Genomic DNA, 10,283 nt, shown 5'->3' with positions numbered 1-10,283 from the left:
GAAGCTCAGGGAAGTGAGGCCGTGGCCGGGGGCAGGAGACTCAAGAATTTAAGAACTTGCTTGTCCGAGGAGCTTGGTGGGGAGAGAAGGCAGGGGCTGGGGAAGGACGTGGTGAGCTGATTGCACTTTGGGAATGGCACTTTTGAAGACGGCAGAGGGTGAACCGAGCAAGGCCGAGGGAGCTTGAGAAGCAGGGGTGGGGACCTCGGCTGCCGTGCCCAGGAGGGGAGGGGACATGTTCCAAGGCCAGTGGCAGGACCGGGAGGGAACTGCCACCTGCGGCTGCCGTTGTCTCTGTGGGCTCAGAGGCTGCTAAGAGCGAGGTGGCTTCGCTGGAGGTGGCTGAAGAGAGCTGCGAAGGGCGAGCCGGCTGCAGAGAGCGGCTACCGCCGCTCCAGGGACCACCACCAGCCACTCGGAGCACGGGCCTCCGCATCTGGGGGTGCAACAGGCCCCCAGACCACACTCGACAGGGCCACACCCTCGCTCCCTCCCCCTCGCCAGTTTTCCCCAGTGGGCGATGAGACCACCCCCTGCCTCCCCAGCCCCCATGTGGTCTCCTCCTGTGGCCCGTGCACCACGTGCTTCTCTCAGCAGCAGAGATCTGACCGGTTCCTCCCCATATACGCTCTTCCCTGTGCTTTCCTCTATGCTGAAGATCAACCTACATTCTCCTCCAAGGCGTGCGAGATCGGGCACGAGCTGGCCCACGGGCTCTCCAGAGCTGGAGGGTGCTGCGCCTCCCCGCACCTCCTTCCGATCCTGTGGGATCCAGCTCACCTGCCGCCTGGCCCAGGAGGCTAAAGAGGGAGACTCGGGAGCCCTCGACCCCTGCACACAAGCTGCACTGCCTCCCGTGTCCAGACGGGGTGAGCTGGGCTTTGGAGATGCATGAGGTTCACGAACACATCCTCGCCTCTGGCGGGATGATCAGGCAGGAGTTTCTCAAAGTGGGAGCTGGGGTCGGAACTCTGGCCTCCGATGTGTTGACCTGAGCAGTCCTTAGGAGTGTCTCAACTGATAGGGACGTCTACAGTGTTCCAACAGAGGCAGAGGGGTTTCCAGCCCTCGGTGGGTTCTCAGGGCCTCGCAAAGGTGTATTTGCCAACACCCCCTCCCCCTGCGGCAGACCCTCAGCTGAGGGCAGGAGGCTGCCCCGCGCCGGGCCCCGGTATTAATGGCCCTTCGAGGCTGGTTCCCAAGCACGTGCACGAGGGGGTGGGTGTGCCCTACCACCGCTCCCGGGTGAGAAGCAAAGCGTTGCCCAGGCAGAAGCCACAGTTAGGCTGGGGGTGAGAGTAGGAGCTGAGGAGGAAGGGGAGGGGAGGAGGGGAGAGCTGGAAGGGGGGCGGGGAGGGAGGGCTCCCATTGTCCAGGGAGGCCTGGGGATTTGGGCTGGGGATTGGACCCAGTGCCTGCAGCGACCGTGGACCTCGGAGTGGGCAGGGTGGGAGGGCGTCCGGGCCCCGGGTCGACTGGTTATGCCTAGAGGACCTCGCAGCTGGAGATGGGTGGGTGGGGGGGCCCTCCTCTTCGGAGGCTGCCAGGCATGGGGAGCTTTGCAATTAGAATTAGCTGGGAACAAAGGGACGGCTGGAGTCTACCTTGAAGGGCTTTGTACTTCCAACCGCTGGGAAGGGGAGAAAGGCGCAGGCTGCCTGGGAGGCTGGGGGGAGGGCAACCTGAGAGGCCCGGGGCCTGCTCACCGCGGCCCCTGCACAGCACCCCTGGTCCGCCAGCTGTGTTCATCCACGCAGAACCCCCAACAGGGTTTCTGAAATTCGTTTTCTACGTTTTTCTCTTTTAAGATTTTCTTTGATGCGGACCATTTTAAAGTTTTTATTGAATTTATTACAATATTGCTTCTGGTTTTTGGGTTTTTTTTTATGTTTTGGTTTTTTTAGCCGCGAGGCGTGTGGGATCTTAGCTCCGCGACCAGGGATGGAAGCCGCACCGCCTGCATTGGAAGCGCGGAGTCTTAACCACTGGACCACCAGGGAAGTCCCCGTTTTTATGTTTTAAATAAACTTTTTCTAACAGAATAGCTTTAGATGCACAACTGCAGAGATAGGAGTGAGAGTCCCCACACACCTACACACAGCTTCCCCTGTTACTAACATTCTCCATCGTGTGGTCCCTTTGTTAAAATTATCAACCAATATTATACATGATCACCAGCTAAAATTCAGTCTTTTTTTTTTTTTTTTTTGCCCTGTGTCCTGGAGCTTGGAAGCTGCCAGTACTGAAGACATGACACCGAGGGGACCAGAGTCCTTACATTACGTGGCCCAAGACCGCACGCCTGATCTCTGCCAACAAAAGGAGGGTTAAAGTCCAGAGTCTTATTCATATGTCCTTGACTTTCCCCTCACCTCTTTTTTCTGCCCCATGATCCCACACTGCATCGGCGTTGTGTCTTCTTAGGCTCTTCTGGGCCATGACTGTCCTCGTTTTTGGTGTTGTGGCGGAGGTCCTGCAGGACCCCTCAGGGTTTTTCTGTCATGAGTAGACAGGGTGATGGTTACTGAGAGGAGGACCACGGAGGTGAAGTGCCCTTCTCATCACATCCCAGCAAGACTCCACGCTTTGAACACGACTCCCACTGTCCGTGTCGACCTGGGTCACCTGGCTGAGGTCCTGTTTGTTCATCAGGTGTCTCCACTTTGAATTTAATCTTCCCCCTTTCCATCCTGTCCCCTTGGGAACAAAGTCACTATCCATGGCCCACGCCTGAGGAGCCATTGAGAGAAACAGGATCCGACAAAAACTGGTTAGAGCCAGTTAGGCCCAAGATGGTGGAAGATTCACTTCCAGTAGACCTTGAGCCTCATTGTAATGCATTAACATGCTAAATGACACCCCCACAGGTGCCACGACAGTTCCCAGGCTGACCATAAAAGGCCAAAAAGAGGGCGATGGCCCAGTTCCTGTTGCTCTCCACCCCTTCTCCAGAATAGTTGGGATAACCCTCCCACTCCCAAAGAGCTCCCCACTAAGATGCATATTAGATAATTGGGGAAAATGTAGACAGGATGGTTTAAGAAAAAAAATTAATTTTCTTTTGCAATATTGCATGGCCCTATACAAACCAGGGGTCCAAAAGACCTGGCCAGAAAATGGGTCGTTGAATGACAATACCATCTTGTAGCTGGACCTGTTCTGTAAAAGGAAAGGTAGATGGGGTGGGAGTCCCATATGTTCAAATGTTCATGACCCTATTCTAAGATCCAGGTCTAAAGAACTCCTGCCGGGTGTGCCTGGCTCACATCCCTTCAAAGTGCCCTCTTCCCCCACGGGAGCCTGATGTTTTAGGTGATCCCCTTATGAGACCACCCCCCCGAGGTCCACAACCGGGACCTCCTCCCCCCCCCCCCCCCACCAATTCTGAGGAGGGATAGTCTTCCGGCCTGTTTACCCCTAACGCCACATCTGGGCAGCTATGGGACCCCAAACACCCCTGAATCAGCCCACAGATTTGGCCTTTGGAGTATTCAACAATAGAGATAAGGTTGAAGAGGTAAAAAGGATTCAGGGACAACAGCGAAAAGCACAGTTATTGGCGGCAGCCCTAACCCCTGCACCACCTCACGGTTACCCTCCCTTACAGAAGCCCATGACGGGGACAGGATCCAGGAAGCCTGGATCAGGGCCACTGTCTCGCCAGGAAAGGATCTGTTTTAAGTGTGGCCAAGAGGGCCACTGGAAGGACAAATGCTCCCTGTATGGGAAAAGTCCACTGGGATCCTGCCCGACATGCAAACGAGAGGGCCACCGGAAGTGGGACCACCCCCAGTCCCGATGGGGACTCTGAGCCCCCAAACCAATGATGGCCAAGAGGACCTAAGACTGTTGGGGCCCGGGACCCTCCCTGGCTCCCCAAGGACACCTGGTCATTTCTCTGGAGGAGCTGAAAGTGAGCGGGCCCTGTGGGGCTCCCGGGCACGGAGGCACTTTTGTCCCTCGTTTCTTGTAGGCAAGAGTCCAGCCTCCGTGACCTTCCCTGGGTTCCAAAGGGCAGAGCTGAACAGTTGCTGATCAAGGGAGAAGCGGCCAAGAAACCACCTGAGACGAGATTAAAGGGACCCGAGAAGCTCCTCCAGATCAGGACACACTACCTGAGGCGAGATTAAGGGAGTGAAAGTCCTACACACACCCCGATCTTGTCAGGAACCCTGACTTTGAACCATTGTTATAAAACCCCTCCTCAAATCCTTGTGGGCGGGGGACACATAGCTTTTCGAGGCAGGAGCCCGCTGTGCCCCCCTTTGTCTGGCAGAGCAGTAAAGCTCTCCTTTTCTACTTCCCCCAAAACTCTGTCTCCAAGATTTGATTGGGCACCGGTGCACAGAGACCGAGCTTTCGGTAAAGAGCCTCTGGTAACCCTTGACGCGGACGGTAGGAAGGTTATTTTCTTACCAGCTATGGGGGCCGCCTAGTCTGTGCTGACTGATGGCTCAGGCCCTGCGTCCTCCCAATCGTGTATGATAAGACCAAGCAATTCAGCGCGCCCCCACCGCAGCTGCTTGCTAGGAAGTGGGACCTTCACACATCAGCTCTGCTCATGCCTGAGTGCCCCGTCTCTCAGTGCCCCGTCCCTGAGTGCCCCGTCCCTCAGTGCCCCATCCCTGAGTGCCCTGTCCCCCTGCTGGGGAGGAACTTGCTCACTGAATTCCAGACAATAGTCCAAGCTGGAGACCCTCACGGAGAAGGCACCCGCCAAGAAAAATGATTGCTCTTGCCCGTGGGAGCCTGCCTCAATCCCAAGCCAGAGGGGGTCTCCCCTCCACCCCAGGTTGTTTCTCAAGTGAACCCTGCTGCCTGGGACGCAGAGGTCCCTGGCGGAGCTGCTATCGTCAGGCTACCTTTAGAAATGGGACCACGTGAGGCTGTAGGCCAGCCTCAAGGGCCACGATCAGAGAGCTTCTTAAACCCAGGGAGGATCCTCAAAAGTGTTTATAAATAAATTACCAAAATGGGAGGCCACTGGTCTGACTAAACTAACCATCGCTGATAGGAATTTGGGGTGAAGGAGGCCTTCTCCCCTAAGCTAGATGAGGGCAAGTAAAACATTCCAACATAGGTGAATGAGGTGAATGAGTGTGTCAGTCTTTTGATATCATTGAGGTGGCCACTCAATTCTTTGAGGAAAAAAAAAAACTCCTTGTTTTATAAATCTAGTCTGTACAGGATCAGAGGTGTAGCTCCAGGAATAATCCAAATCCCACCAATCCTTTACCACTCCTCAAACCTCCCCTACTTATCTTAAGAGGCTTGTAGGTATGGAGGGAAAACAATTTTTTTTTCTGGCCTTAAGGGAACAAAGTCATCCTAGAAGGAACTTGCCTTTTGCTCCTCAGGCCTTTGAGATACAAATGCTCTACCTGTTCTTCTCCAGGAACCCATAGCTCTGCCATCTCTTTAAAATGCACATTTTGAGCAGGAGAAACTAACACATTCACCTAATGAAGGACATCTTGGTTGCTTCCAGTTTTGGCCCATTCTGAATAAAGCTGCTATGAACATTTTGTGCTGGTTTTTCTGTGGACATAAAATTTCAAATCCTTTGAGTAAAATACCAAGGAGTGCGGTTGCTGGATTGTATGGTAAGAATATGTTTAGTTTTGTAAGAAACTGCTAAACTGTCTTCCAAAGTGGCTGCACCATTTTGCATCCCCCCCAGCAACGAATGAGAGTTCCCGTAGCTCCACATCCTCGCCAGCATCTGGTGTTGTCAGTGGTCCAGATTTTGGCCAATCTCAGAGGTGTGTAGTGGTGTCTCATCGTTGTTTTAATTTGCAATTCCCTAATGACATATGATGTTAAACATCTTTTCATGTGCTTATTTGCTCTCTGTATTTCTTCTTTGGTCAGGTATCTGTTCAGATCTTTGGCCCCCTTTTTAAAAAAATTTTTTTTGAATTTTATTTTATTTATTTTTTTATACAGCAGGTTCTTATTAGTTATCCATTTTATACATATTAGTGCATATATGTCAATCCCAATCTCCCAATTCATCCCACCACCAGCCCGCCTCCGCCACTTTCACGCCTTGGTGTCCGTACATTTGTTCTCTACACCTGTGTCTCTATTTCTGCCCTGCAAACCAGTTCATCTGTACCATTTTTCTAGGTTCCACATATATGCGTTAATACACGATATTTGTTTTTCTCTTTCTGACTTACTTCACTCTGTATGACAGTCTCTAGACCCATCCACGTCTCTACAAATGACCCAATTTTGTTCCTTTTTATGGCCGAGTAATATTCCATTGTATATACGTACCACATCATCTTTATCCATTCCTCTGTCGATGGACACAGGTTGCTTCCATGTCCTGGCTACTGTAAATAGTGCTGCAATGAACATTGGGGTACATGTGTCTTTTTGAATTATGGTTTACTCAGGGTATATGCCCAGTGGTGGGATTGCTGGGTCATATGGTACTTCTATTTTTAGTTTTTTAAGGAACCTCCATACTGTTCTCCATAGTGGCTGTATCAATTTACATTCCCACTAACAGGGCAAGAGGGTTCCCTTTTCTCCACACCCTCTCCAGCATTTGTTGTTTGTAGATTTTCTGATGATGCCCATTCTAACTGGTGTGAGGTGGTACCTCATTGTAGTTTTGATTTGCATTTTTCTAATAATTAGTGATGTTGAGCAGCTTTCATGTGCCTCTTGGCCATCTGTATGTCTTCTTTGGAGAAATGTCTATTTAGGTCTTCTGCCCATTTTTGGATTGGGTTGTTTGTTTTTGTGTTATTGAGCTGCATGAGCTGTTTTTATATTTTGGAGATTGATCCTTTGTTGGTTGATTCATTTGCAAATATTTTCTCCCATTCTGAGGGTTGTCTTTTCGTCTTGTTTGTAGTTTCCTTTGCTTTGCAAAAGCTTTTAAGTTATATTAGGTCCCATTTTTTAATTTTTGCTTTTACTTCCATTACTCTAGGAGGGGGATCAAAAAAGGTCTTGCTGTGACTTATGTCATAGAGTGTTCTGCCCGTGTTTTCCTCTAAGAGTTTTATAGTGTCCGGTCTTAAATTTAGGTCTTTAATCCACTTTGAGTTTATTTTTGTTCATGGTGTTAGGGAGTGTTCTAATTTCATTCTTTTACATGTAGCTGTCCAGTTTTCCCAGCACCACTTATTGAAGAGGCTGTCTTTTCTCCATTGTATATTCGTGCCTCCTTTATCAAAGGTAAGGTGACCATATGTACGTGGGTTTACCTCTGGGCTTTCTATCCTGTTCCATTGATCTGTATTTCTGTTTTTGTGCCAGTACCATATTGTCTTGATTACTGTAGCTTTGTAGTATAGTCTGAAGTCAGGGAGTCTGATTCCTCCAGCTCCGTTTTTTTCCCTTAAGACTGCTTTGGCTATTTGGGGTCTTTTGTATCTCCATACAAATTTTAAGATATTTTGTTTTAGTTCTGTAAAAAAATGCCACTGGTAATTTGATAGAGATTGCATGAAATCTGTAGATTGCTTTGGGTAGTATAGTCATTTTCACAATATTGATTCTTCCAATCCAAGAACATGGTATATCTCTCCATCTGTTTGTGTCATCTTTGATTTCTTTCATCAGTGTCTTATAGTTTTCTGCATACAGGTCTTTTACCTCCTTAGGTAGGTTTATTCCTAGGTATTTTATTCTTTTTGTTGCAATGGTGAATGGGATTGTTTCCTTAATTTATCTTTCTGATCTTTTGTTGTTAGTGTATAGGAATGCAAGTGATTTCTGTGCATTAATTTTGTATCCTGCAACTTTACCAAATTCATTGATTAGCTCTAGTAGTTTTCTGGTGGCATCTTTAGGATTTTCTATGTATAGTATCATGTCATCTGCAAACCGTGACAGTTTTACTTCTTCTTTTCCAATTTGTATTCCTTTTAGTTCTTTTTCTTCTCTGATTGCTTTGGCCCATTTTTAAATTGGGTTGTTTGTGTTGTTACTGAGTTTTAGGAATTCCTTATATATTTTAGGTGCCAGTCCTATATCAGATATGTGTTTTGCAAAGATTTCCCCCCAAGCTGTGGCTTGTCTTCTCATTCTCTCTCGTTTTTTCTCATTCTCTTAACAGTGTTGTTTACAGAGCTAACATGTCACATTGTGATACAGTCCAATTTATCATTTCTTCTTTAATGGACCATGCTTTTCATATTGCATCCCCAAACTCATCACCAAGCCCAAGGTAAGACAGATTTTCTCCTATGTTTTCTTCTAGAAGTTCGGCATTTTACATTTAGGTCTGTGATCCACTTTGCGTTCATTTTTCTGTAAGGCATCCCCTGAAAGGATTTTGAAAAGCTCTGCATCCACCACCATCTAACACACACACATGTGTTTTTTGAAGTTGACATCTACAGTATTTCAACGGATGTTTCAACAGTCGTGAAGGGTGTCATTTCCAGTGTATTGTAAATACTGATTTAAAACAAAAACTGTGAGATCACTTTTTACACTTCCACTTCCTGATTTTGATGCCACAGGCTCACTTTGGAAGTGGGTCCTTTTCCTCCTGCCTCCACTTTCCATCTGCTGCCCCCCAGAGCAGTCTCCTTTGCTGTCCTTCTCCACGTGGGAAGCCTTTTATTACTCATGCATCATCGTACTTCTCCAAAACACCAGTTACATTTCTTGTTAGGACCTGTGACCACAGGGCAGTGGATTAGACCTGTGGATGCATAATTATGAAACAAGCAAATAAGATGGGGCTTTGGTTTGTGTCAATTTGTCCAAGTGTCCATAAACAAATAGGACTTACCGCCAGCATGAGATGGGGTTCACTGTCGGTTCCATTCCTATTTTTTTTTCTCTTTTAGATGTAAAATCTAGGAAACCCTGTTCACAGATTTGAGCAGTTGGGAGTGGGGCCCATGCTTCCGAGTGCTGAGGCCCCTGGAGCCTTCTCGAAGGAACTGGGAGGGGCGGTTGGGAAAGGGAACCTGATGGGGCCTTCTCAGACCCGCCATTTTGAACAGAGGACATGTAGGAGCTGAGGTCTGGAGAGATGATTTTTAAAAACCTTTGCCTGCCCCGTAGACCCTCTTGAAGACTTTGTGTCAGGCCGGGGGCCTATAGACCCCTGCAAAGATAGAGCCAGCAGGTTACTCCCGGGCCCTGAGATTCCATGGAGCCCCTGCAACAATGGCCTGTGTGGATGTACTCTTGGTAACAGCCAGGACACCTGTTGCCCCCATCCTTGGTGGGACCTGGACTCCCTGGGAGGGGCGCCAGGACCGAGATGAGACTGGATGGGACAAATCCACTAATTGTTGGATGAAGGATTGGATTCATTCACCAAGCACTTATTTCCTGAGTGATTCTCCTGGGCCAAGTTGACAGAGACACTCTCTGGGAGTGGATGCTTTGCTGAGGAAGACAAGCCAAAGAAGGTGATTTTGCAGAGATGCATGCTTTTCAGACAGGGCAGGCGGGGTGATTACTATATAGAATGTGTTGGAGGGGGACAGCTGAGGCCTCTTTGAGGAGGTGACATTTGAGTTGAGACCTGATGGAGTGAGGGAGCAAGCCAAACAGATACTTGAGTGAAGAGTGTTCCAGGCAGAGAGGCAGTGAGTGCAAAGGCCCTGGGGCAGGTGCATGTGTGGCGTGCTTGAGGACCAGTTAAGAAGCCAGTGTGGCTGGAGCTGCTTGAGCAAGGGGTGGGGGGGGAGTGGGTGGAGAGGGGCCAAAGCAATGATGGGGAAGAGGGACCAATCACGCAGAGCTCTTAGGCCCCTGTAAGGACTCATGCTTTGGTTTGGAGTGACATGAAGAGCCGTGGGAGGGTTTGGAGCTCAGGGGTGACATGATCTCAATAAAAGGAATGCTCTGGCTGCTGGGTGGGGAAGAAACTACCGGTTGGAGAGGTTAAGGGTGCAGGCAGAGGGCAGGGGGAGCCCAGCGAGGACGCTTTTGCTGTCCTCCAACTGAGTGCTGATGGGGGTTCAGGCCAAGGTGGCAGAAGCGGCAGTGGCAGAGCTGGGGCTAGGGAAGGAGGCTGCTTTAGGTCAAGTGGCCTGGATGCCCTGTCTGCAGAGAGGACATTAGAGCAGAGACCCGAAGGCACCCAGAGAGCCAGGTCAACATGTGGGCGAAGAGACTTCTGTGTGGAGGACACCGGTGGTGCAAAGGCCCTGGGGCCGGCCCAGTCAGGCCGCCGGTAGGAGCTGGAGCCGGCGGGAACCCGCACGAATGACAAAGGAGGGAGGCGGGGGCGGCCGGCGCCGGCCGATTGGCTTTCTCTGCAGACAGCAGTGCCGCGGCCGCGCTCGGCCACC

General features: G+C 50.0%; 1 non-coding gene across 1 annotated transcript; it reads right to left on the bottom strand.

Annotated features, from left to right (window-relative positions):
- Window positions 1–2,212: 2,212 nt before the first annotated feature.
- LOC114906655 lies at window positions 2,213–2,326 on the bottom strand. Its single transcript, XR_003796473.1, has one exon. It is a non-coding gene; the product is annotated as a small nucleolar RNA SNORA57 (small nucleolar RNA).
- Window positions 2,327–10,283: the final 7,957 nt, after the last annotated feature.

The sequence above is a fragment of the Monodon monoceros genome, unplaced genomic scaffold (assembly GCF_005190385.1).
Source record: "Monodon monoceros isolate NGI ecotype Baffin Bay Population unplaced genomic scaffold, NGI_Narwhal_1 Super_Scaffold_22, whole genome shotgun sequence".
Lineage (NCBI taxonomy): Eukaryota > Metazoa > Chordata > Mammalia > Artiodactyla > Monodontidae > Monodon > Monodon monoceros.
Note: the sequence above shows the minus strand (reverse complement) of the source record. Positions and strands in the feature narration are given on the sequence as shown.